The 23,905-nt window shown below is 39.1% G+C and overlaps 1 protein-coding gene and 1 non-coding gene across 4 annotated transcripts in view; one reads left to right on the top strand and one right to left on the bottom strand.

The window, feature by feature from the left end:
- Osbp2 (oxysterol binding protein 2) overlaps positions 1-23,905 on the bottom strand; it is a 201,082-nt gene that overhangs the window by 143,668 nt on the left and 33,509 nt on the right. The window lies entirely within an intron of this gene.
- Positions 10,383-10,518, top strand: LOC111754085 (small nucleolar RNA SNORA2/SNORA34 family). The gene has a single exon (XR_002788811.1). It is a non-coding gene; the product is annotated as a small nucleolar RNA SNORA2/SNORA34 family (small nucleolar RNA).

A 23,905-nucleotide genomic window follows, 5' to 3' on the forward strand; every position in this document is an offset into this window, starting at 1 on the left:
TCTGCTTAAATGGTTATGTTTTGATCTGCGCTGTTTTGCTGTTATGCCCTCTTTTTTCTCAATCTCCACTCTATTATTTACTTTTTTATTTTTATCCGTTTAATTAAAGGGAAAAAATAAGAGGATATAACATAGTAACCCACTTTGACTTTCTATTATCTCGATTTGAAGCCCTGTATTACTCTCACCATCTGGTTTTTGACTGATGTTCCCCTATTCTGTTTTGATGGATAGTATCAGGTTCAAAAGTTTAGGCATCAGCTGAGAAGATAATGAGATTCATTATAATGCCCATTCTTGTTGACTTTTATCTACTTTTGAAGACCTACAATGTCTCCAATGTTTTGGTTTTGTCGGTTTTGTTCTTTACTATTTTGTTCAATTGTATTATAACTAATGATATAGGCAATTCTATTAGAGATAGCGGGAGGCATATGGTAACCATTGATGATCACCTTGTATTATGTTTTTACATTATCTATTATGTCCACCCTTTTGACTTGACCGATTCTGTCCTGTTATGTCTCATTTGGTTTTACTCTCTTCCAAAAAGCAATAAGAACCGTGGGAGCAATGAAACCCAAAATGTGTAATAGTCATTGTACAAAAGAGAGGAAAAGAAAGTGCTCTAAACTATATAACTGCATGTATATTTAAGTGTATAAGATAGAAAATGATATCACAGAGTTTTATTGGATCATTGAACAGAACTGTTTGCAGTATCATTGTTGGAATGTCCACTCCACAAGCTTTAATTTTGTGACTTGAACAATTATTTTTAAGATGGCAATATGTAATCCATTAACTAGTGATTTCCTACTGTTCATTTTTTTCTTCTGTAAATCTGTATAACTTGTACCCTTTCACTTTTTTTTTCTTTTCTCCTTAAATAAAAAAAAAAAGGTATAGCCGATGAAGTGGGAAGAAATGGACTACATTTTCTTATTAAAAGAACAATCAATGCAAATCTTTATGAAAATTAAAGATCTGAGGAGAATTTAGTAGTAAATTAAGAATAGAGAGCTTAATTGAACTAGGTCATGAAGCACGTACACACCCTCCTCAAATATCCAAAAATTTCAAAAACCTAAAAATTAACACAATATGAGAGGCAATAAGTCATACTAAGGTAAGCATACTGGAAAGTGCTTGGAAACAAAGTGTAGCTTAAAATAAAGCATCCAGCCTACACCTGGAAGATTTCAACTATATATGACCACTTTGAACTATTTAGCCCAAAAACTACCAGACACAATTACCATAAAACTATAAAATAAAACATTTCCTCGAAAGAATATAGGATAGAAATTTCTTTTGGCGCTATAGAGACAGTACTGTAAGGGAAAGATGAAAGATACAAATAAACAGTAAAAAAAAAAAAAAGCATAGATTATCCGTACTACCTTTTGTATAATGGGTTAACCAGAATCAACTTGGCAAAGTGAACTGAAGTCAACCACCTCAAAACCAAACGAGCTACTTCCAAACAGCTAACAGAGCAAACTCTTCTATGTGGCAAAATAGTGAGAAGATTAAGAAGTAGGGGTGAAAAGCCAACCGAGTTTGGTGATAGCTGGTTCTCCAAATGAGAATTTCAGTTTTCCCAAAATTTCAGCTTTACGTTTTCCCAAAATACCCCCAACTTAAATGAAAACTTAGACCTTGATAGGCGACTTCCGGGAGAACATGGCGGACAGATAACAGCAACTACCGGAGGCTCTCTGAAAGACTCGGCTCAGAAGCCAGGAATGGGGCGGACTAAGGAGACATCAGCAGGTGGAGATATGCTCTGCTGACTCAGGAACAAACTGGGCTGAGAGAAACCAACTTGGAATGCAGTCCTGGCGCTAAAACAGGAACAGAAAAGCCTTGGTGTGGAGGCTGGACCCCGCGCCATTGTAAGCTGCGATTTGGGTTTCCCGCCGCGCGGCAGCTGGCTGCCTCTACAGTGGCTCGGCAAGGAGAGAGACACACAGAAGCTCTGAGAACGGCAATCTGCGAACGGCAGGGAGGCGTGCACTGACTTGTGGTGAGGTGAGTGAGAGAAACTGACACTCTACCACAGTTTGACTCCAGCAGAGGACTTTCTGGGCCCAAGCAGTCCTGCGGGAGCAGGGCACGGTGGTGACTCCAGCCACACATCCCCCTCTCTGGCGGGATTGGTGAAAAGTGCCTGGCCTGCGTGACGCTGCGGGTGGACCTGGTAGGCTGTCCCAACCCATATCCCAGAGCCTGATGGTGGCCGGGAGGGGAGACGGGTAGGCTGCCTAGTCCGTAACTCCCTGGTGCGCAGCGGTGAGCGGGAACACCTAACTGGCGCAATTCGATCAGGCTGTGGCTGACTGGGAGAGAAGCTGGGCCTCTTAAATAAGCTTGCATATATAAGGAACAGAGAAGAAGAGGCAGCATGGGAAGAGGCAGCAACAAGAAAGGCTCCTTGGCCCCCAATTCTGAGAATCAGGCAATAGCAGACACTGCACCAATACACATAAGGCGCCATATAGAGAGCCTCATAGACCAATTCAGGAATGAAGTTATCAACGACCTGAAGCTAGAAGTATGCAGAATAGTTAGAGAAATGCTAAGTAACACCCAAGAAAAAACAGGTGGTGGAATGGAAGAACAGAAAAAAAGGGGAGAATTGTTTGATGGAGAAAACAGAGAAAGCATAGAATACGTGAAGCAGGTTCAAAGGGACTACCAAGATACTAAGAAGTCTATCGAAGACTGGCATAACAGCTTGAAAGAAACTAAGGACAGACTATCTGAACTGGAGGGCAGACTTGTAATATGGGAGAATGAAATGAAAAATTTCTTAAAAATAACAAAGAAACAAACAGCAATAATACAAAGACAAGAAGATGATAAGAGGAGCCATAACTTAAGGATTAAGAACATAAAAGAAGAAGTAGGGACACAAACAAGTGAACTACAAAAGCTACTCACAGAAATAATCCAGGAGAATTTTCCTAATTTAGCAAAAGGTAAAGATACTCAGATGTACGAGGCATACAGGACCCCAGCTACCTACAACCCTAACAGAGAAACACCCAGGCATATAATAATAAAAATTCCAGAAATTCAATACAAGAACAGATTAAAAGCTGTCAGAGACAAGAAACAGACCACTTACAAGGGAACACCCATCAGAATTACAGCAGATTTCTCTGCACAAACCATCAAATCACGAAGAGCGTGGGGGGAAATAATTCAAGCTTTGAAAGATAATAATCTCCAGCCAAGATTGAGATATCCTGCACAACTGTCCCTGGAAATTGATGGAAAAACAAGGTGCTTCCAGGATAAAGAGGAACTGGGGGAATTTGCAACCACCAATTCAACTCTACAGAGAATATTGCAGGATATTCTAAAAAAAGAAAAATACAAAGAATCCAGAAATAATGGCAGAGAGGCCACAACGAATGGAGCAGAGAACAAAATGAAGAAGACAAACTGACAGAAAAAGAGCTCAACAGAAATGAGACAGAGAAGATTGGATGATAGGAACAGCTATTTTGGAGAAAATGACATCTTAATAGGTAATACTGATTTAGTATCATCTTGTTTTGAAGTCTCATCTAGCTTTTGTCCTTCTGTCTCCAATGGTCTAAATAGGCTGTATCTTATTGGATTTTATTATGTACGATAGTATAAGCAAAAACCTTTTAAAGACAAGGAGATTATACAGAAACCATTGTTCATTTTCTGTTAGTCGATTCTAAATACTCTGTAATACTGTCATTCTCTTGAATGGTTTTACATTGTTTTGATATACTTAATGCTACAGTATACGAAGTTGTACTCAAGGATTTCAAAGAAAGAGACAATATGGTAACTACTTTTAGGTTAGGATTATCTGGTGGTGAAACACTATTCTGCTTAAATGGTTTTAAGCATTTAAGCATATGCTTAACTGCTGCGCTGTTTCGTTGTTATGCCCTCTTTTATCTCAGTCTCCACTCCATTATTTACTTTTTTATCTTTATCCTTTTAATTAAAGGGAAAAAAAATAGCAGGATATATTATAGTAACCCACTTTGACTTTTCATTACCTTGATTTAAAGCCCTGTATTACTCTCACCATCTGGTTTTTAACTGATGTTCCCCTATTCTGTTTTGCTGGATAGTATCAGGTTCGAAAGTTTAGGCATCAGCTGTGAAGATAATGAGATTCATTATAATGCCCATTCTTGTTGACTTTTATCTACTTTTGAAGACCTACAATGTCTCCAATGTTTTGGTTTTGTCGGTTTTATTCTTTACTGTTTTGTTCAATTGTATTATAACTAACGATATAGGCAATTCTATTAGAGATAGCGGGAGGCATTATGGTAATCATTGTTGATCACCTTGTATTATGTTTTTACATTATCTATTATGTCCACCCTTTTGACTTGACGGATTCTGTTCTGTTATGTCACATTTGGTTTTACTCTCTTCCAAAAAAGTAATAAGAACCGTGGGAGCAATGAAACCCAAAATGTGTAATAGTCATGGTACAAAAGAGAGGAAAAGAAAGTGCTCCAAACTATATAACTGCATGTATATTTAAGTGTATAAGATAGAAAATGATATCACAGAGTTTTATTGGATCAATGAACAGAACTGTTTGCAGTATCATTGATGGAATGCCCACTTTACAAGCTTTAATTTTATGACTTGAACAATTATTTCTAAGATGACAATATGTAATCCATTAACTAGTGATTTCCTACTGTTCATTTTTTTTCTGTAAATCTGTACAACTTGTACCCTTTCCCTGCTTTTTTTTCTTTTCTCCTTAAATAAAATTTAAAAAAAATTAAAAAAAAATAAAAAAAAATTAAAAAAAAAGAAAACTTAGACCTTAATTTATTTTTTAAAATTTTTATTTGGCACTGGGGATCGAACCCATGACCTTGCACTTGCCAGGCAGGTGCTTGTGCCACTGAGCTAACCTCCTGGCCCCTGTAAACTTAATTTAAAGAGGGACAGCTCTTTAAAACAAGGAAACAACCTTCAAGATTGGGTAAACAAATATAATCACCATATTTGGCCTAATCAATTAAGAAAACATTCAAGCTCAACAAACTCTACAACCCCAAATCCCAATAAAACCAAATAAACCCCTGATTAGCAATTGGATTAATCTATAATTATATAGAAGAGATAATGTTAATATGAGTAACAAGAATTATTTCTCCCTGCACAAGCTTAGATCAAACCTACATTTGGTTTTTAACAACTTGATAAGACAAGATTCCTCATTAGTAATTCTTATAAACACATTGTTAACCTGCCACAGGAGTGCTATTCAGGAAAGACTGAAAAAAAAAAGCAAAAGCAACTCAGCAAACACAAATCTCACCTGTTTACCAAAAACATCACCTCTAGCAAATCTAGTATTGGAGGCGCTGCCTGCTCAGTGACAAGCTAGTTTGATGGCCGTGGTATCCTAACCGTGCAAAGGTAGCATAATCACCTTTCTTTAAATAAAGTGATTTAAATCACCAGTTCTTTAAATATGGATTCGTATGAATGGCTAAATGAGGATTTAACTGTCTCCTGCTTTATGTCAGTGAAATTGACCTCCCCGTGAAGAAGCAGGGATGACCTAGTAACAGGAGAAGACCCTATGGAGCTTTAATTTATTAATTTATCCTCACTTACCTTAAGTCCACAAGGACATAAAGCACAAGACCTAAATTAATACTTTCAGTTGGGGTGATCTCAAAGAATAACAAATCCTCTGAATGATACTAACCTAGACATTACAAGTCAAAGTTCATTATCACCACTTGACCCAAAAACCTTTGATCCACCAACCCAGTTACCCTAGGGATAACAGAGCAATCCTATTTTAGAGTCCATTTTGATAATAGGGTTTATACCTCGATGTTGGATCAGGACATCTTAATGTACAGCCGCTATTAAGGCTTTGTTTGTTCAATGATTAATAGTCCTACGTGATCTGAGTTCAGACCAGAGCAATCCAGGTCAGTTTCTATCTATTAACAATTTCTCCCAGTACAAAAGGACAAGAGAAATGGGGCCAATAAACCAGCTATGCCCTGATAATCAAAAGATGATATTATATAAATCTCATAATTTTCCCAACCACAACCCAAGAAAAGGTTTGTTCAGATGGCAGAGCCACCTATGCAGTGTTAATTGAATAAAACTTAAAATTTTATACTCAGAAGTTCAAATCCTTTCTTTAACATGTATGTTCATAATCAATTTCTTTTTATTAATCATCCCTATCCTCTTAGCCGTAGCATTTCTCACCTTAACAGAACAAAAAATCCTTGGCTATATACAATTATGTAAAGGACCAAGAATCTTCAGGCCCTACAGAATTTTTCAACCAATCACAGAAGCCCTAAAACTATTCATCAAGGAGCCCCTTCGCCTATCCACTTCCTCAGTATTCCTTTTTATCATAGCCCCAACCCTAGCCGTTACACTAGCCCTGTCCATATGAATCCCAATTCCTATACTATACCCATTAATCAACATAAATTTAGGAGTCTTATTCATCCTAGCAACTTTAAGCCTCACTGTGCACGCCATCTTACTGTCAAGATGAGCATCCAACTCTAAATATGCACTAATTGGAGCACTTCAAGCAGTAGCTGAAATCATCTCCTATGAAGTTACCCTAGCTCTTTTCTTTTTGGTGCTACTCCTTAATGGATCATTTTCATTGGTAAACCTGATAGAAACTCAAAAAATACCTATTTCTCTTTACATGAGCTCTTGCAATAATATGATTTATCTCAACTCTAGCAGAAACTAACTGAGCCCCATTCAACCTAACAGAAGGTGAATCAGAGCTAGTATCAGGATTCAATGTAGAATATGCTGCGGGTCCTTTTGCCCTATTCTTCATGGCCAAATACATAAGCAACATTATAATAAACACCTTCACAACTATTATTTTCTTTAATACCACAACAGCAGTAACCTCCCCCGAAACTTACACAACAAACTTCATGCTAAAACCCCTTGTTCTAACAGTTCTGTTCTTATGGATTCAAGCCTTATACCCCCGATTCCAATATGACCAACTTATACACCTATTATGAAAAAATCTCCTCCCACTCACACTGGTCCTATGCATGTGACACATCTCCTTACCAATCTTCACATCAGGTATCCAACCCCAAACAACCTAGAAATATGTCTGACACAAGAATTACTTTGATAGAATAAATTATAGGGGTTTAAGTCCCCTTATTTCTAGAATCTTAGGACTCAAACCTACTCCAAAGAACTCAAATTTCTCTGTGCTAGCGTTATACTACTTCCTAATAGTAATGTCAGCTAAATAAGCTATCGGTCCCATACCCCAGAAATGTTGGTTTGTATCCTTCCCATACTAATTAACCTTATTTCAACCTCCGTTATCTACATTACTCTTATTATAGGCACACTTATGACCTTACTCAGCTCACACTGACTACTCATGAATTGGCCTAGAAATAAGCATATTAGCCATGATTCCAATTATAATAACCAACTCCAACCCAATCTACAGAAACCATAACCAAACACATTCTAACCCAAGTATCAGCATCAATAATTTTATTATTTTCAATCATCCTCCTTAATTAACCAGCTCTTAATCCTCACATCAGCTGTCACATCTATCTTACTAGGAGGATGAGGAGGACTTAACCAAACACTACTATGAAAAATCATAGCATACTCATCAATTGCCCATGTAGGTTGAATAGCACCTATTCTAGCCTACAACCCATCAATTACACTATTAAATTTTATTATCTATTCCCTACTAACAATTTCCATAGTCTCTATATTCCTCATATATAACAATACAACTACCTCCACTCTAAACCACACTTGAAACATTTCACCATTTATAATCACCGCCATAATAATTACCTTATTATCTCTAGGCAGTTTACCTCCTGTAACCAGGTTCACCCCAAATGATTAATCATCCAAGAAATAATGAAAAACAACAGCAACATTATACCTACCCTAATAGCCATCATAGCCCTACTTAATCTTTATTTCTACATACAATTGGTCTACTCAACATCCCTAAGTTTATTTCCCTCCAAAAGCAACATAAAAACCAAGTGGGACTTCCAAAACATAAAGAAATCCTCACTCTTACCTACTATAGCCACCCTTTTCATTTTTCTCCTTCCCCTCTCACCAATAGTTACCATCTTATACTGGGAGATTAGGTTAAACAGACCAAGAGCTTTCAAAGCTCTAAGTAAATATTAAACATTATTTATCCCCTGTATAAAGACTGCAAGTTTTCTTCTCACATCAGTCAACTGAATGAAAATCAGAAGCTTTAATTAAGCTAAGTCCTGGTGGGCCTTAACCCCAGGAAATTTTAGTTAACAGCCAAATACCCTAATCAACTGGCTTCAATCTACTTCTCCCGCCTTAAAAAAGAGAAAGGGCGGGAGAAGCCCCTCCTCCGAATTTGCAATTCAATATGACTAATCACCTTAGAGCTAGTGGTAAGAAGAGAACTAAACATCTGTGCTTAGATTTACAGTCTAATGCCTACTCGGCCATTTTACCCTACCTATGACTATTCTCTACAAATCATAAAGATACTGGCACACTATATCTTCTACTTAGTGCCTGAGCTGGAATAGTAGATACTGCCCTCAGTCTGTTAATTTGAGCAGAACTAGGCCAACCAGGAACGTTATTAGGAGATGACCAGATCTATAACGTAATTGTGACTGCTCATGCCTTCATTATAATGTTTTTATAGTCACACCCATTATGATTGGAGGTTTGAGAAACTGACTAGTACCATTAATAATTGGTACCCCCAGATATAGCTTTCCCCCCAAATGAATAATATGAGTCTTTGAGTCCTTCCTCCATCATTCTGTCTCCTACTTTCATCACCAATAGTTGAAGCTGGAGCAGGAACAGGATGAACAGTATATTCCCCTTTAGGAGGCAACCTATCACATGAAGGAACTTCTGTAGATTTAACTATTTTTTCACTTCATTTAGCAGGTGTATCCTCAATCCTAGGGGTGATCAATTTCATCACAACAATCAACACGAAACCCTCTGCAATAACACAATACCAGACACCACTATTCGTTTGATCTGTTTTAATTACAGCCGTTCTTCTGCTCTTATCCCTACCTGTTTCGTCCACAGGCATTACAATGCTGTGCAGGAAGCTGAGTTAGTCAGAGATATTATAGGCAATGAGACAGGGCTAGGCCCTCAAAGGAGTCAATACATAAGCCCAGATACCTGCCAACTACGAGATAGAGACGGACAGATACCTCCTGCTGTGGGCCAGGCCTCAAGACAAAAGATCAAGGTTGATATTCTAAATAGTTCCCTATCACCATGAGGAAGCCTGGAGTCACCATCCCATCCCCCTAAGAAAGAGTCACTGCTCCTTAAGAATGTCCACTTTCTATGTGACTTGTTTCCCCATTTGTCCCTAATGTAATCACTTCTACCTGAACTATTAATCTTATTGGCTAACTATAGTTATGTCCCCACCTTACGCTCATCTGCTTTGTGAGTTCCCAGTCTTCCTCCACCTTGAACCTGTCTTGCCCCATAATTTGCTCTATAAAAGTCCCTAGAAAAGACAGAGTCCTCGGTAACTTGCTCGGGATCCCTTCTGTCTCTCTCTCAGACAGAAGTTTTCTTTCTCTCAAATATATTCTACTCTTACCCTCCATTGTTCCTATAATTCATTCTTTGATTTTAGAGAACATGAACTCATACTGGACATAGTAGGTCAGGAATTTCATTCTCCTCTATCAATATTACTTACAGATTGAAACCTAAATACAATCTTTTGTGATCCTGCTGGAGGAGGAGACCCAATTCTACACCAACGTTCTCTATAGCAAGATATCTATCTCCTTGTCCCCTTCTATCCATCATTACTATTCACTTTGTTTGTACTTTGCCTCACTCAAATGAGAGATACTCTATGGTATTAAAATTTGTTTTTTTTTAATTTCACTCAACATCATATTTTCTAGGTGCATCCATTTTTCTCCCAAGGTGTCAAATCTGTCATTCTTTATAGCAGAGCTTTTAAATCACCTGTGATGAGTAACTTTATTGATATTTAGAACTTTTAGGAAATGACTACTCAGAGGTGTCTTCCTGATATAGCTTTTTTGAGTCTGTTGCAAGATCCTACCTCTTCAATTTACTAGGGGTGAAAAGTTGCTGCCTACTTGTCCCAGCCCCTGATTTTTTGGTACTGCTTTATAGTTTTTTTTATGAACCTCAGGCAGTCTCAGTCTTGGTACACCTGGAAGAACAACCGGTTAGAATAATTATATCAGTTTAGTTAAAGCAATATAATCAGCAATAATGATAGCACTAAACATAGCCTAGAAAATGACAAATATCTGGCCCTGAATCAAGGCCGCAGCTTCCTGACACTGTTGGTTTCAAGCAGGAGCCTAAAGAGATGTCTTTCTATGGTCTGTTGGCCATTTCAGAACTTGGGCAGTGAAATGGTCAGTTCATTAGAAAGAAACAGCTTGAAGCAACCCCTCCCCTGGTGAGCAGCTGTGAGTGTGGCAGGCTCTGGTGGCCCAGGACGGGAGCCACCAGCATTTACTGGGACCAGCACCATGCTGGGACCTGGAGCACTGGGAAACCAAGTAACCCCTCCCACCCTGGTGAGTGCTGTGAGTGTGGTGGGCTCCGGCGGCCCAGGACAGGAGCCAAGGGCATATTCCGAGACCCATGCCATGCTGGGACCTGGAACACCAGGAAACCAAGCAACCCCTCCCCCACTGCCTGTTTTGTTTCATTGAATTTCAATATACATGAAAGTATGAACAGCTATTTTGAAGAGAATGAGAGACTCTATGACAGCCATTGGTGACTTCCCTGTTGTCTGGTTTTGAAGACCTAAAACGCCTTCCTCGTTCTTTTCAGATCAGTTTTTGCTTTTGTTTTTGTTTTTTTGATCAGTTTTATAGTATGTTGCTTTGTATGAAATCTCTGTATGTGAAGACATGGACAACTATTTGGAGGAAAACAAGAGACAATATGATAGATAGTGAAGATCTCAGGTCGTCTAGCTTTGAAATTTATATCTCTTACATTGCTTTCTTATGTCCCATTTTGTTCTGTTTTGTTGTGTTTAATTTTACCCCCTTTAAAAGAAAATGACAAGTTTATTGAAAACAATACTCCATCTAACAGGAACCCCATTTGCAGACAAAGTAGATTTCAAGGTAAGATTGATTTTAAAAAGACAAAGAAGGTCACTACATTCTTGTAAAGGGAAAAATCCAAAAGAAAGTGATAACAATCACAAATACATATGCACCAAATATCAGTCTTCCAAACTAAACAAATATGAATGGACATGGAAAATCAAATAAGCACTAATACAGTTGTAATGGGGAACCTCAATACCCTAGTGTCACAAATGACAGATAAACTAGATGAAAAATCAGAAATGAAATAATAGAACTGAACCAAACTTTTGAACAAAAGTACTTAGTAGATGTCTACAGAGTGTTTCACCCCACATCAGAAGAATAAACATTCTTCACATCTGCACATGGGACATTCTGATACATTCTCCAAAATAGACCAACAGTTCACAAAACATGCTTAAGTAAATACAAAGGAATTGAAATTATCCCATGCATATTATCAAACCATAGTGCACTGAAATTGGAAATCAATGGCAAAAGAAACCACAAGAACTTCATAAACACATAGAAATTAAATAGCATCCTTCTGAACAACCAATGGGTCACAGACGAAATTAAGGAAGAAATCTGATGGTTTCTACAACTAAATGATAAGGCAAATACAACAAACTGGAACTTATTTGACACAATGAAATCAGTCCTACTAGGGAAATTTATAGCAGTAAACACCCATATCAGGAAAACAGTGAGCTCAAATAACTTAATGTTGAACTTTAAACTTCTAGAAAAAGAAGAGCAAATGAAGTCCAAAGCTCGTAACAGGGAAGCAATTACTAAGATCAAGTAGAAATCAACGCAATGGAGAGTAAGAAAACAATACAAAGCATCAATGAATCAAAAAGTTGGTTTTTTGAAAGAGTAAATAAAAAAATCAACAAACAGTCAATCTTATCAAAAAAGGAAAGAAAAAACTCAAATCCTTGCAATCAGGAATGAAAAGAGTGGAGCTGGGGATACAGCTCAGCAGCACAGGCACCTGCCTGGCAAGCATGAGGTCATGAGTTTGATTCCCAATACCAAAAAAAAAAAAAAAAAAAGGAATTAAAATGGTGAACTCACAACATCCCATAACAATCCAATTCATCTACATTTACTCTAAGAACTTGTATTCTAATAAGATGGAAAATCTAAAAGAAATGGATACATATCTAGATACATATAAATTACCAAAGCTGAATCAAGAAGATGTAAAAATTCTAAATAAACCAGTATCAGTCAATGAAATTGAAGATATAATTAAAATCCTACTGTTATGGATTAAAAACTGGTGGTCAACTTAATGCCAGCTGAATTAAATCAGCATGGTGCTGAGCATAGATGTCCCACCTGAGAAAAGTTGCCAGCATAGAGACACGGAGAAGGAGAAGAAGGCATTGTGGTTTTCTATAAATGTTGCTCTTTGAGCTGTTGGTTCTCCTGGAGGAATTCATCATGATTAGCTTCTCCAGTGTGAGTTCAACCACGGTCATCAGAGGAGCTCAGGACCTTGCTGGTGAGAGTGGCTGTGGTTCACTTGGGGGCACTTTGGTCCTTACTTTGAGCATTGATTCCTGGCTCTGGAGGGGAAGACATGTGCTGTTTAATCTCTAACACAAACTTGTCATGCTGGCTTTCTGGCATGTACTGGACTGTTCTTATCATTGGAGGAGCTCAGGACCTCCATGTCACTGAGGATGGCTGTGGTGTTTTTCAGGACAGCCCTTGTCTTTATTATGAGCATGACTTCTTGGCTCCAGTGTAGAACCCTCAACCTACCAGCATAGCTCCTTCACTCTGCTGGCATACACTTTCTAGCTTCCACCACTGACCTTTGGGCCTTCCCAGCATGGATCCATAAAATGGTCTGGTGTGAGTCCTTCTCAAGGGCTCTAGCCTCTAGATGAACTCGTGGGAGACATTGTCATGGGCTCTAGGTTCTCATCTGGACTCATGTGGGACATAAGGGGTTCAAGCCATTGGCTGAATATTCTATATAGGATATGAGGGATTCAGGCTGTGGAATTCAGGCCCTTGGTTGAATATTCTATGTCTTTAGTGTTGTGGATAGATTTCCTACACTTTCTTGCATACTCTGGGTGACCATCATAAAATAGTATTATTAACTCTGTGTCCTGATTCTAATTGTTCTCTGCACAACCCCTGACTATAATACCTACCAACACAGAAAAAGATGGATTCACTGCATAATTCTACAAGAAATTTAGAAAAGACAAAATACCATGACTGTTCAAACTCTTTCATGAAACTGAAAGGAAATCAATACTGCCAGATTCATCTCTGGAAGTAAGCATTATGCTGACACCAAAACCAGAGAAAGACCCAACAAAGACAGAGAACTAGAGTTCAATCTCCCTAATGAACATAGATACAAAAATTGTCAATAAGATACTAACAAAAAGAATGCAGCAAATCATCAAAAAGATTTATACACCATGACCAAGTAGGATTCATCCCAGGAATGCAAGGATGGTTCAACATATACAAATTATTAAATGTAATACACCATATTAACAGAGTCAAGAACAAAACCCATATGAACATCTCAACAGATGCTGAAAAAACATCTGATGAATTCCAACGCCCATTCGTGTAAAAATCCTTTTGGTGGGTTGGGGACAGTGGCACAGTGCATGCCTGGCAAGTGTGAAGTCCTGAGCTTGATTCCTGGTATCAAAAACAAAATTCTTTTGGGCACCACAAATTATAATGTGAGTGTACAGAATGTCTATCCTTTTCTTGTCCTGTCCTTGAACCAAATTGGAACATGGAAAACTCCTGGTTCTTTTCTGGTCACATCTGGAAGTCCTGGGGCTAATGACTGCTGTGGCACTTACAGGCAAAGATAAGACCTACTGGAGACAAGGGGCATCTGGGGAAACTATAGTTTCCTCATTGCCCCCATGTCTTGTCCTTGTATTTATCCTTGCAACAATGCTTTATTCTCCTTACTAGCGCACTGTTTCTGGAAACACTCAGTGACCTTCACTCATAGTCCTTGACTCAGATGTAATGAATAAACACCAAGGTTCTGGGTGACTTATGGCCTTTTGTTTCCTGAAAACAATTGGTCATCCCAGATCCCTGCTGCACATCCATTTTGTCTCTTGCTCTTTCTTCCCACCATACACTGTAACTCTGGGCAGGAGATCTGGTACTTACTACAGGCTTCCCTGATAACTGGCACCATGTAAAAGGTCTCCATCAAAACCCTTCATAAAATTGAAACAGATGGTCTTTATCTCAATCTGATAAAAGTCATCTATGACAAATAACAGCTAACATCATCCTAAATGAACAAAAACTGAAAACTTCTACTCTAGAATGAAGAACAAGACAAGGACGTTCACTATCACCACTCTTATTCAATATAGTTCTGGAAAAATTAGCAGAGTAATTAGACAAGAGAAAGAAATAAAAGGAATAAGAATAAAAAAGAAGTTAATTTATCATTATTTGTGGATGACATGATACTCTACATAAAAGACCCCAAAAACTTTGCCAAAAGACTTCTAGATTTAATAACCAAACTCAGTAGTGTAACTGGATAAAAAGTTAAAACTCTAAACTCAGTAGCCTTCCTGTGCCACAAATAACAAACTCACTGAGAGAGAAATTAGGGAAATGACATCATCCACGATAGCATGCCAAAAAATGAAATACCTAGGAATCAATCTAACAAAGGAAGTAAAAGACTTCTACATTGAAAACTACAGTACTCTGAAGAAGGAGATTGAAAAGGATACCAGAAAATGGAAACATATCCTTTGATCTTGGTATAACGAAAATGGCCATACTTCCAAAATTGCTATATAGATTTAATGCAAAGTCAATCAAAATTCCAACAGCATGTCTTGCAAAATTATAGAAAACAATACTAAAATTCATTTGGAAACAGAAGAGACCTGGGATAGCAAAGGTAGTTCTAGGCAACAAAGGAAAGGCATGGGGCATCACAATCCCTGACTTGAAATTATAGTACAAAGCTACTGAGGGGGGAAAAAAAACAGCATGGTACTGGAAAAAAAATTTTAAAACTCGATATCAATGGAACAGATTAGAAAATGCAGAAACAACTCCAGACATATTTACCCACCTTATCTTTGACAAAGGTGCCAAACACCTTCACTGGAAGATAGCTTCTTTTTTTATTTTGAAGAGAATAAGACCAAACAAAACAAAACAGAATAGAACCACTGTGCATTTTGGATCCGACTAAGTTCCTCAGTCTCTTATACTAGGGAGACAACACAATGTTGACCCATGTAACTCTGAACCATTTCACGCATGAGCAAGATCTTTGGTTTGGTGGTCATTAATTCCTTTAGTTGTCCTTTGTTGTGGAAGTACCTACCAACAAGGTAGTTGCTCCATTGATTTTGAAAGATAGTTTTTCAGGGTACATCAATCTGGGCTGGAAGTTGTTTTCTTTCAGGATTTGAATATTTCACTCCAACCTCTTCTTGACTTGATGGTTTGTCTGAGAAATCTGTCGTGATTCTGCTGGATTTTCCTTTATTAAGTGACCTGTTTCTTTTTTCTAACAGCCTTTTATTCTGCTCTTGTGCTGAATTTCTGGGATCTTGATTATTGTATGTCTGGGTGTAGAACTATTTTGGTTATGGCTAGTTGGAGTTATATACACTTCACTTATCTGTATGTCAGGTTTTTTTCCCCATGCTTGGGAAGTTTTCTGCTATTAATTCTGTAAATAGTCTTATTATTTCTTTTACGTTGACCCCTGCTTTTTCCTGTGTTAGCTGTCTGTTCACAGTGTAGGAGAATGGGACAAGCACCTGAGTTTCTCCCACCTTAAGTTCCCAGGATGACACTGGGGTGCAGGGTTAGCTTCTTCAGACCCATACAGCTACTCTGAGGCTCCCCCAATTGTGGCAGGTGCACAGTAGCTTGGCTGGCTGGTTCCTCCCACCAGAACTGGCTACTGGTCCCTGATGGCTGCTGGTGGGCTCATAGGGACATCTATGTTCAGTTTCTTCTTCCAGTTTTTACAGTTCTGCGCTAACATTGGGTTGAATCCCTGAGATGTGATTGATATGGACCAGATCTTGACTTCTGGATGTACGGGCTGAGACTGCTCTTCTGTCAGTGGAGTTCTCCAGAGCCCAACTGCTGACTCCTTGCTGCTGCTTCATATGCTCCCACATTACTGGCCTCACTGATCACTTTGCTTCTTCAGAGGTGTGTGTATGCTGTGCCAACTGGGCTACTGTTCTGGGTCTTGGAGTTCCCATCAGTCTTACATTGTTACAGCCTACCAGCCATCCAGGATACCATGGATAAGGCCCAGATCCCAAATTCACTGACTTCAAGCTGTTCACTCCCTGGGATGGAATGGAGTAGCATAGAGTGTGGACTCGCTCTGCTCCAGCCAGGCTGCCCTCTGGGATGTAATAAAGGGACTCAGAATGTGGACTCACTGTCTTCCAGCCAGCCCACTCTCCAGGATGGAATGGAGCAAAGATAGCTTCTTTAATAAATGATGCTGGAAAAACTGGCTCTATACATGCTGAAAATTAAAAGTTGACCAATATCTTTCACCATACACTAAAATGAAATCAAAATGGATCAAAGATCTAAATTTTAAAAACACAAACACTAAATCTGATATAAAATAGAATAGGTGGAACTCGTAAAAACACTGGTATAGGCAAAGACTTTATGAACAAAACCCCAATTGCCCAGGAACTATCACAAAGAATCAACAGTTGGGATCTCATCTTATTAAAGTATTTTTGCACAGGAGAGAAACCACCAACAGCATGAAGAGACAACTCAAAGTGTGGGAAAAATTTCTGCCAGCTATTCTTCAGATAAAGGACTACTAGAATATATAAAGAACTCGAAAAAATCAGAACTCCCCAAATTTAAAGACCCAGTTCAAAAATGAATTGAATAAACACTTCACATCTATGAAATGAATAGACACTTCTCAGATGAAGAAATAGAAATGGAAAATATATGAAAAATGTTCAACATCTTGGTCATTCGAGAAATACAAATTAAAACAACACTGAATTCTACCTCACCACAAGAAGAATCGCTATTATCGATAAATCAACCACTAACAAATGCTGGCAGGGCTGTGGAGAAAAAGGAACATTTTTCCAGTGTTGGCTGGAGTATAAACTGGTATGACCACTCTGAAAATCAGTGTGGAGATTCCTCAAAAAAAATAGGACTAGCGATTCCATTCAACACAGTTATACTCCTTCTTGTATCTTCCCAAAAAAATTAAAAGCATCATGCAACAGTAATATATACATACCCATGTTCATAGTAGCATACTCTGTAATAGCTAACTCTTGGAAACAAGCCAAATGTCCATCAATTAATGAATGAAGATGTAGATTTTTATGTATAATGGAGTATTACTCTACCATAAATAAGGATAAGCTTGAGACATTTCTAGCTAAATGTATGCACCTTGAGGACATACTCTTAAATGAAATAAAGCAGATATCCATGTGAAATACCACATTGTTTCTCTTGTGTGAAAACTGAACATATAAATAAGAACCAAAATGTATAACAGATATTGTGACATAGGAAAAAATTTTTCAAATAGGAAGGGAAACTAGATATGGTTGAGGGGGAAAGGAAAAAAGGGAGAAGTTTTTAAAATAATGAGACAAGAAGGAAAAAATGGAAACAGTGCTTTTGGAAATAAGGAAAGGAAGGGGGTTGAAATGAGGGTATCAGGAATGGGAAAAAAAGAATGAAGTTGTGCCGTGTACAGGTACAAATTCTCCATAATGAATGCAATTATTACATACATCTAAAAGGTACCAATAAATGTAATTTTAAATGAAGAAGCAGGCAGTCTGACAGAACAATGGAATGATCTGTGGAAGGTTCAGCTGTGGCACTGTCTGGGGAAATGTCCTTTGGGCTTCAGCCTTGGTCCTGCAGGATGCAGAATATGCCTGCAATGGACAACTGATATTTGGTGACATGTCCCCTGTAACTACAACAGAAAGGTCCAGAAGCATCCTCCTGTCACAAATGGCAAAGCTTATTCTTCTCACTCCCATATACTTGGACTCAGCTGGCTTAGAAGTTTTACTTGCTGGGTGACAAGTCACACAACACAACAAGGCATCCATTTAACTAGAAGATGAATTACTACCTGGCCAGCTCAGAATCCTTATACCAATGACTAACAGACCAGGAAGTGATTATGCTGCTAGGGGCCATGGATCCTAATTTCTGTGAAGAATGAGGTTAGTGACTCCAAGGCCATGGGAGAAGGAAACATGGAATAGAACCCTGAGGATTCCCTGAGATAGTTCCATGTCTGGTAGTGGCTGTTAACGGGAAAGGTAACAAGACTCTGCTCCCTCAGGATGTAGCAGAACAGCTAAATTGCTGGTGGAAAAAAAAGAGGGTCTGGAATGGGTATTGAAGGAACAAGATGATGAGTATCAATGAAAGCATCAAGACAAAAGAACCTGTTTCACAACCTTATTACTTTAGTCTTCCAGGTAACCCTCCCCTGGGGACCCCCAGGAAGTGAGCTCTGTCACTGATTGGCCTTTTATCGCCTAGTCAGGGAAGAGATGATGTCTGCATTATCTAAGGAAAATGGAGCTCCTTAGAATGGAGAAGAAGGGCCCACCATAGAGGGCCGTGCAAGGTGTAGGTCGTATTGGACACAGTTTGTGTACCTTCTCAGGGTCCCTTGACTGTCTCCTCCTTTGTCTTTCTTGGTTGGTGCCTCACATAAAGTTTTCCCTTCATTTTTGAATTTACATGAAACGTCACAGGAGGTGAAAGGGGACAGGGTAAATAAATCTTCCCCACCTCTTTAGTTCTTCACTCCACAGACTGCTCTGAGATGTGTTTTCTCCTTGTGAATCTTCTGGAAAAGTCCATGTGCCAGAAGAGATGCTTGCTGAGTAATGGCAGTGTCTCTCTGTAGCTTGCTGTGAAAGGATATTCAGCAAGAAAATGTACAGCGAGGTCACTTTGATCTGTCCTCTACTGCACATCACATGTCCCAAACAAAGTGTCAGTTCTTTCATCCTTGCCCTGAGCTGTTTTTCCAACCTTCACACACACACACACACACACACACACACACACACACATACACACACATGTTCGTGGCAAGAAAAAAAATTGACAGGGTAGAAATGCACACACACAGAAAAACAAAAGTAGAACTCTGGAGTAAAACACGTAGCCTGATGTATAATTTTTCATTAAATGCTTGCTCAAACTGACCCCTTGATTAATTCCCAGCCAACCTTCCAAGTGCTTCAGCAAGTGCCTCCTATTGGTTACCATACCAAAGAACCAAGCTAGAAACTAGAGAGGGGCTAAATATAAAGATAAGCAACCCACAGTTTTTTTTTTTTCCTGGCCTTAAGAACATTCTGTCTTGCAAAGAGACAGATCTATAAATTGCAACTATTTAATTATAATTGTATGGAAATAAATTCAAAATAAAAGAGGTGCCCCCTTTATAAAAATTCATCAAGCAAACACCTTTATAATTTACCTACCTCACTGTTTAATGAAAATTTCACTTTCAAAACAAACTCAAGGCTGGGGATACAGCTTAGTGGTAAAGTGCTTGCTCAGCATATGTAAGGCCCTAGGTTCAAGCCTCAATACCAAAAGGAAAAATTCAAAGAGAGACTAAGGTAACTATGATGGGTAGAGGAACAAAACACAACAAGTGAAATTCCTTAAATAAAAATTTACTGGGGCTAGGGATGTGGCTCAGTGGTAGTGCTCATGCCTTGCATGCACAAAGCCCTGGGTTCAATCCTCAGCACACACACAAAAAAATAAAAATAAAGAAAAACAAAGAAAACTGACTTTTAAAAAAATAATTCAAAATAGAGGGAGCCAGGCATGGTGGTACATGCCTGAAATGCCAGAACTCAAGAGGCAGTTGCAGGAAACTTCCATGAGTTCAAGCCCAGGCTGAACTACATAGCAAGACCCTGTCTCAAAAAATACATGAAGAGAAGGATAAGCTGCAAGTGGTGGGTGCTAAACAGAAGAATGACCCTTTCTATCCCTCAAACATCAAAGACATACATTGAAGCAAAGTCTCAAAAGATGAGAAAACTTCAGGAACAAGCCAAACCAAAGCAGAGGTATGGAGGCATGTGGTTATGGGAAAAGCCAGGGACCCAGAGCAGCCAAAGGAGACAATCCAACTACAGCCTGGTCATTTATATTAGGAGTTGAATTGTGTCCCCAGAAAGATATGTTGAATTCCTAATCCTTCATAACTGTGAACATTTCCTTATTTGGAAATAGAGGTTTGAAAACACACCATATTAAAATGGGGTTATTAGGTGGATCATACTGCAATCAGACAGTATTTTTATAAAGAAAAAAAGAGACACAGAGGCAGACAGGGAGAGGACTATGGAGGAAGAGATAGGAGTGGTACATCTACAAGCCAAGAACAGCAAAACTGCCAGGCATGGTGGCACACGCTTCTAATCCCAGCACTAAGCAGGACTGCAGTGAGTCTGAGGCCAGTTAAACTGCATAGCAAGACCCTGACTCAAATCAATCAATCGATCAATAAATACAATGGCAAAACTTCTGGGAAACACCGAAGGTTAAGAAGGTCTGGCACAGAATCGCTCTTTGGGGTGCAGGGGAACATGGTCTTCATTCTGCATATCAATCCTGTGTAGACTTCAATCCCTTAATCTTAGATTCCTTAGAACTGTGGGATGATGTATGTATTTCTGTTGTTTTAGACTCCCTCCTTGTAATACTTTGTCTTGGCAGCCCTAGAACATGGATACCACGAGAGGAAGAATGGCTGTGACAAACCTGAGATGCAATTTACCTGGTGTTATAGATTAAAAACTGGTGGTCAACTTAACACCAGTTGAATTAAATCAGCATGGTGCTGAGTGTAGATGGCCCACCTGAGGAAAGTTGCCAGCATAAATAGAGATGTAGAGAAGAGCTAGGCATTGTGAGTTTCTCTAAGTGTTGCTGTTTTGAGCCGTTGGTTCTCCTGGAGGAGCTCTCATGACTAGCTTCCCCAGTGTGAGTTCAATCACTGTCACTGGAGGAGCTCGGGACCCTGGTGAGAATGGTTGTGGTTCCCTTTGGGGGAGCTCTGCTCCTTACATTGAGCATCACTTCCTGACTCAGGGGAATATATGTGGTGTTTAATATCCAAGAGAAACTTGTCATGCTTACTTTCTGGTACGTACTCCACTGTTCTGATCATCAGAGGAGCTCAGGACCTCCGTGTCACTGAAGATGGCTGTGGTACTTTTCAGGGAAGCCCAGGTTCTTATTTTGAGCATGACTTCTTGGCTTTGGCATAGAACCCTCAACCTACTGGCACAGCTCCTTCACTCCACTGGCATAGACTTTCTAGCTTCTACCCCTGAAGCCTTCCCAGAAGATTCGTAAAACAGACTGTTGTCTGTTCTCGTGGGCTCTAGACCTCCAGATGGACTCGTGGGGAGGCTTCGTCATAGGCTCTAGGTTTTCATCTGGAGTCATGCAGGACATTGCTGTGGGATCCAGGCCCTTGGCTGAATATTCTGAGGGATACATTGGGAATCTGGAGCAAATGCTCTGCAGAAAGTGGGTGCCTCTGTAGCTGTGGGCTTGAGGGCATGAGTGTGCTGAGGAGTCATTAAAGAGGTGTGGCAGCAGAAGCTACTAAAGCAGGTAAAGGTCTGATGTCACTGCTCAGCCACAAGCACCTGCCTGCATGAGTGGATGAATGTATGAATTAGGCAGGTTGAGAGAAAATGAGAGCTAAGGATTAGTCCGGTGTGCTGACAGATCTCTTTGTTGGCTGCCCAGTATCACTAGGGATCTTATGGATGTCCCCAGAAGACAAGAAACCAGGTAACAGCACAGAGGCTGGAAAGGCCTGATGTTTGCTGTTCTGGATGCCTGGCCACCAGGGTATATACAGGCCAATCCTGTGCATTTGCAAAGATTTCCTAATATGGATCTAGATCCAAAAAACAAACAAACAACCCTCAGAAAAAGATAAACTATAAGCTAAAGGACATATTCACAATATTTCCAACAAAAAACTTACCTCAAGAAAATATAAAGAACTTGCAAAATCAGTAAGAGGAAAATGATTCACTTTTTAAAATAAATATTTTTTTCTCTTTGAAATAAAATGGATTTGGGAAAAAATGAAAAAAAGAAAAGATGGGCAGTGGCATAAGCACCTGCTTGGCAAGTGCAAGGTCATGAGTTTGACCCCTGATACCAAAAAAAAATGAGAAAAAAAAGACAAATATACAATTATTTTATATTTTCATTTTATATTGTGATAAGAACACTCAATGTGAAACTGATCCTCCACAGATGTTTAAGTGTACAATATAGCATCAGTATCTATAGGCCCAACGTGATACAGCAAACCTCTAGAATTACTCATCTGATATAAGTGAAATCTCATACTGATCAATTAGCAGCTCTCCCAGTCCCTGGCAACCAAAATTTCATTCTTTGCTCGCATGAGTTGGACTATTTTAGATACCTTTCATAAGTAGAATCATGCAATATTCTTCTTTCTTTTACTGGCTTATTTCACTTAGCTTAATACCCTTCAGATTCATCCATATCGTCACAAATAGCAGTACTTCCTTCTTTTTAAAAGCTGAATGATATTATATTATACACTTTACATCCATTCATCCCTTGATGGGTTTTTAGGTTGTTTTTGTGTTTTGGTTACTGTGAATCATGTTGAACATGGGAGTATCATTTTGAGTATCTTTTTGAGATCCTAGTATCTTTTTGAGATACTAACTTCAAGTCTTTGGGATACAGACCCAAAACTGGAATCACTGGATGATGTATTTGTAGGAACTACAAATAAGAGGCAAAATCAAGCTTGAAGGTGAAAAGTGAAGTTAGTGGTTATAGGAAAGGAGTAACTGAAAGAAGACAGGAGGACTGAGGGGCGAGATCAGTAGGATATTTTATTTTTTCATTGGACTAGTATCATTTGGGATACTCACTTTGCAAACATTCACTGTGAATGTTTTATGTGTATTTAGATTTCTATATGCATATGACATTTCATTAAAAGGTGTTGTGGTGGTGGTGGCTGTGGTTGTGGCTGTAGTTGTTGTTTTGAGACAACTATAGTCCAGGCTAGCCCTGGACTTCCAGCAATGCCTCAGCCTCCCAAGTGCTGAGATTACAGGTGTGAGCCACCATACCCAGCTTAAAAGTTTATTTTAAAAGAACAGAGAAAGACAGAATACTACAGTGGTGGCAGCAGCAATGAGTTGGTTCTCAGAGGCAGCAGCTCCCCAAGTGGCAACAACGACCAGTGCTCAGAAAGTAGTGTCTTCTCCATGATGGTTCTATAATGTGACTTAGGCCACGGGTCTGATTTGGCCACATCCTGGTCTCTCCTCTCTGAGATCTCTGCTTGCCTTTCCAGGGATTCTGTAAGATCCTTCATTAGCAAGACCTTGTCTCAATTAAGAAAACAAAAGGTTGGACTGGACTGGGGATGCAGTCCCACATGAAGGCCCTGCTTCAATCCCTAGTACTGGGGAAGAAACGTGACAGAGAGGTGGGATTATTCCTTCTTGTTCCCGAGGCAGAGGCTAGAATGGAGATGTGGGCAGGTTATCAGCAGTCCTATGAGAATTAAGCTTCTGGATCAGACCAATCTATTCACCCTCAGTTTTGCCTCCTAC

Source organism: Cavia porcellus, unplaced genomic scaffold, assembly GCF_034190915.1.
Source record: "Cavia porcellus strain 051 isolate PalLab524CR breed Dunkin Hartley unplaced genomic scaffold, mCavPor4.1 scaffold_16, whole genome shotgun sequence".
Taxonomy (NCBI): domain Eukaryota; kingdom Metazoa; phylum Chordata; class Mammalia; order Rodentia; family Caviidae; genus Cavia; species Cavia porcellus.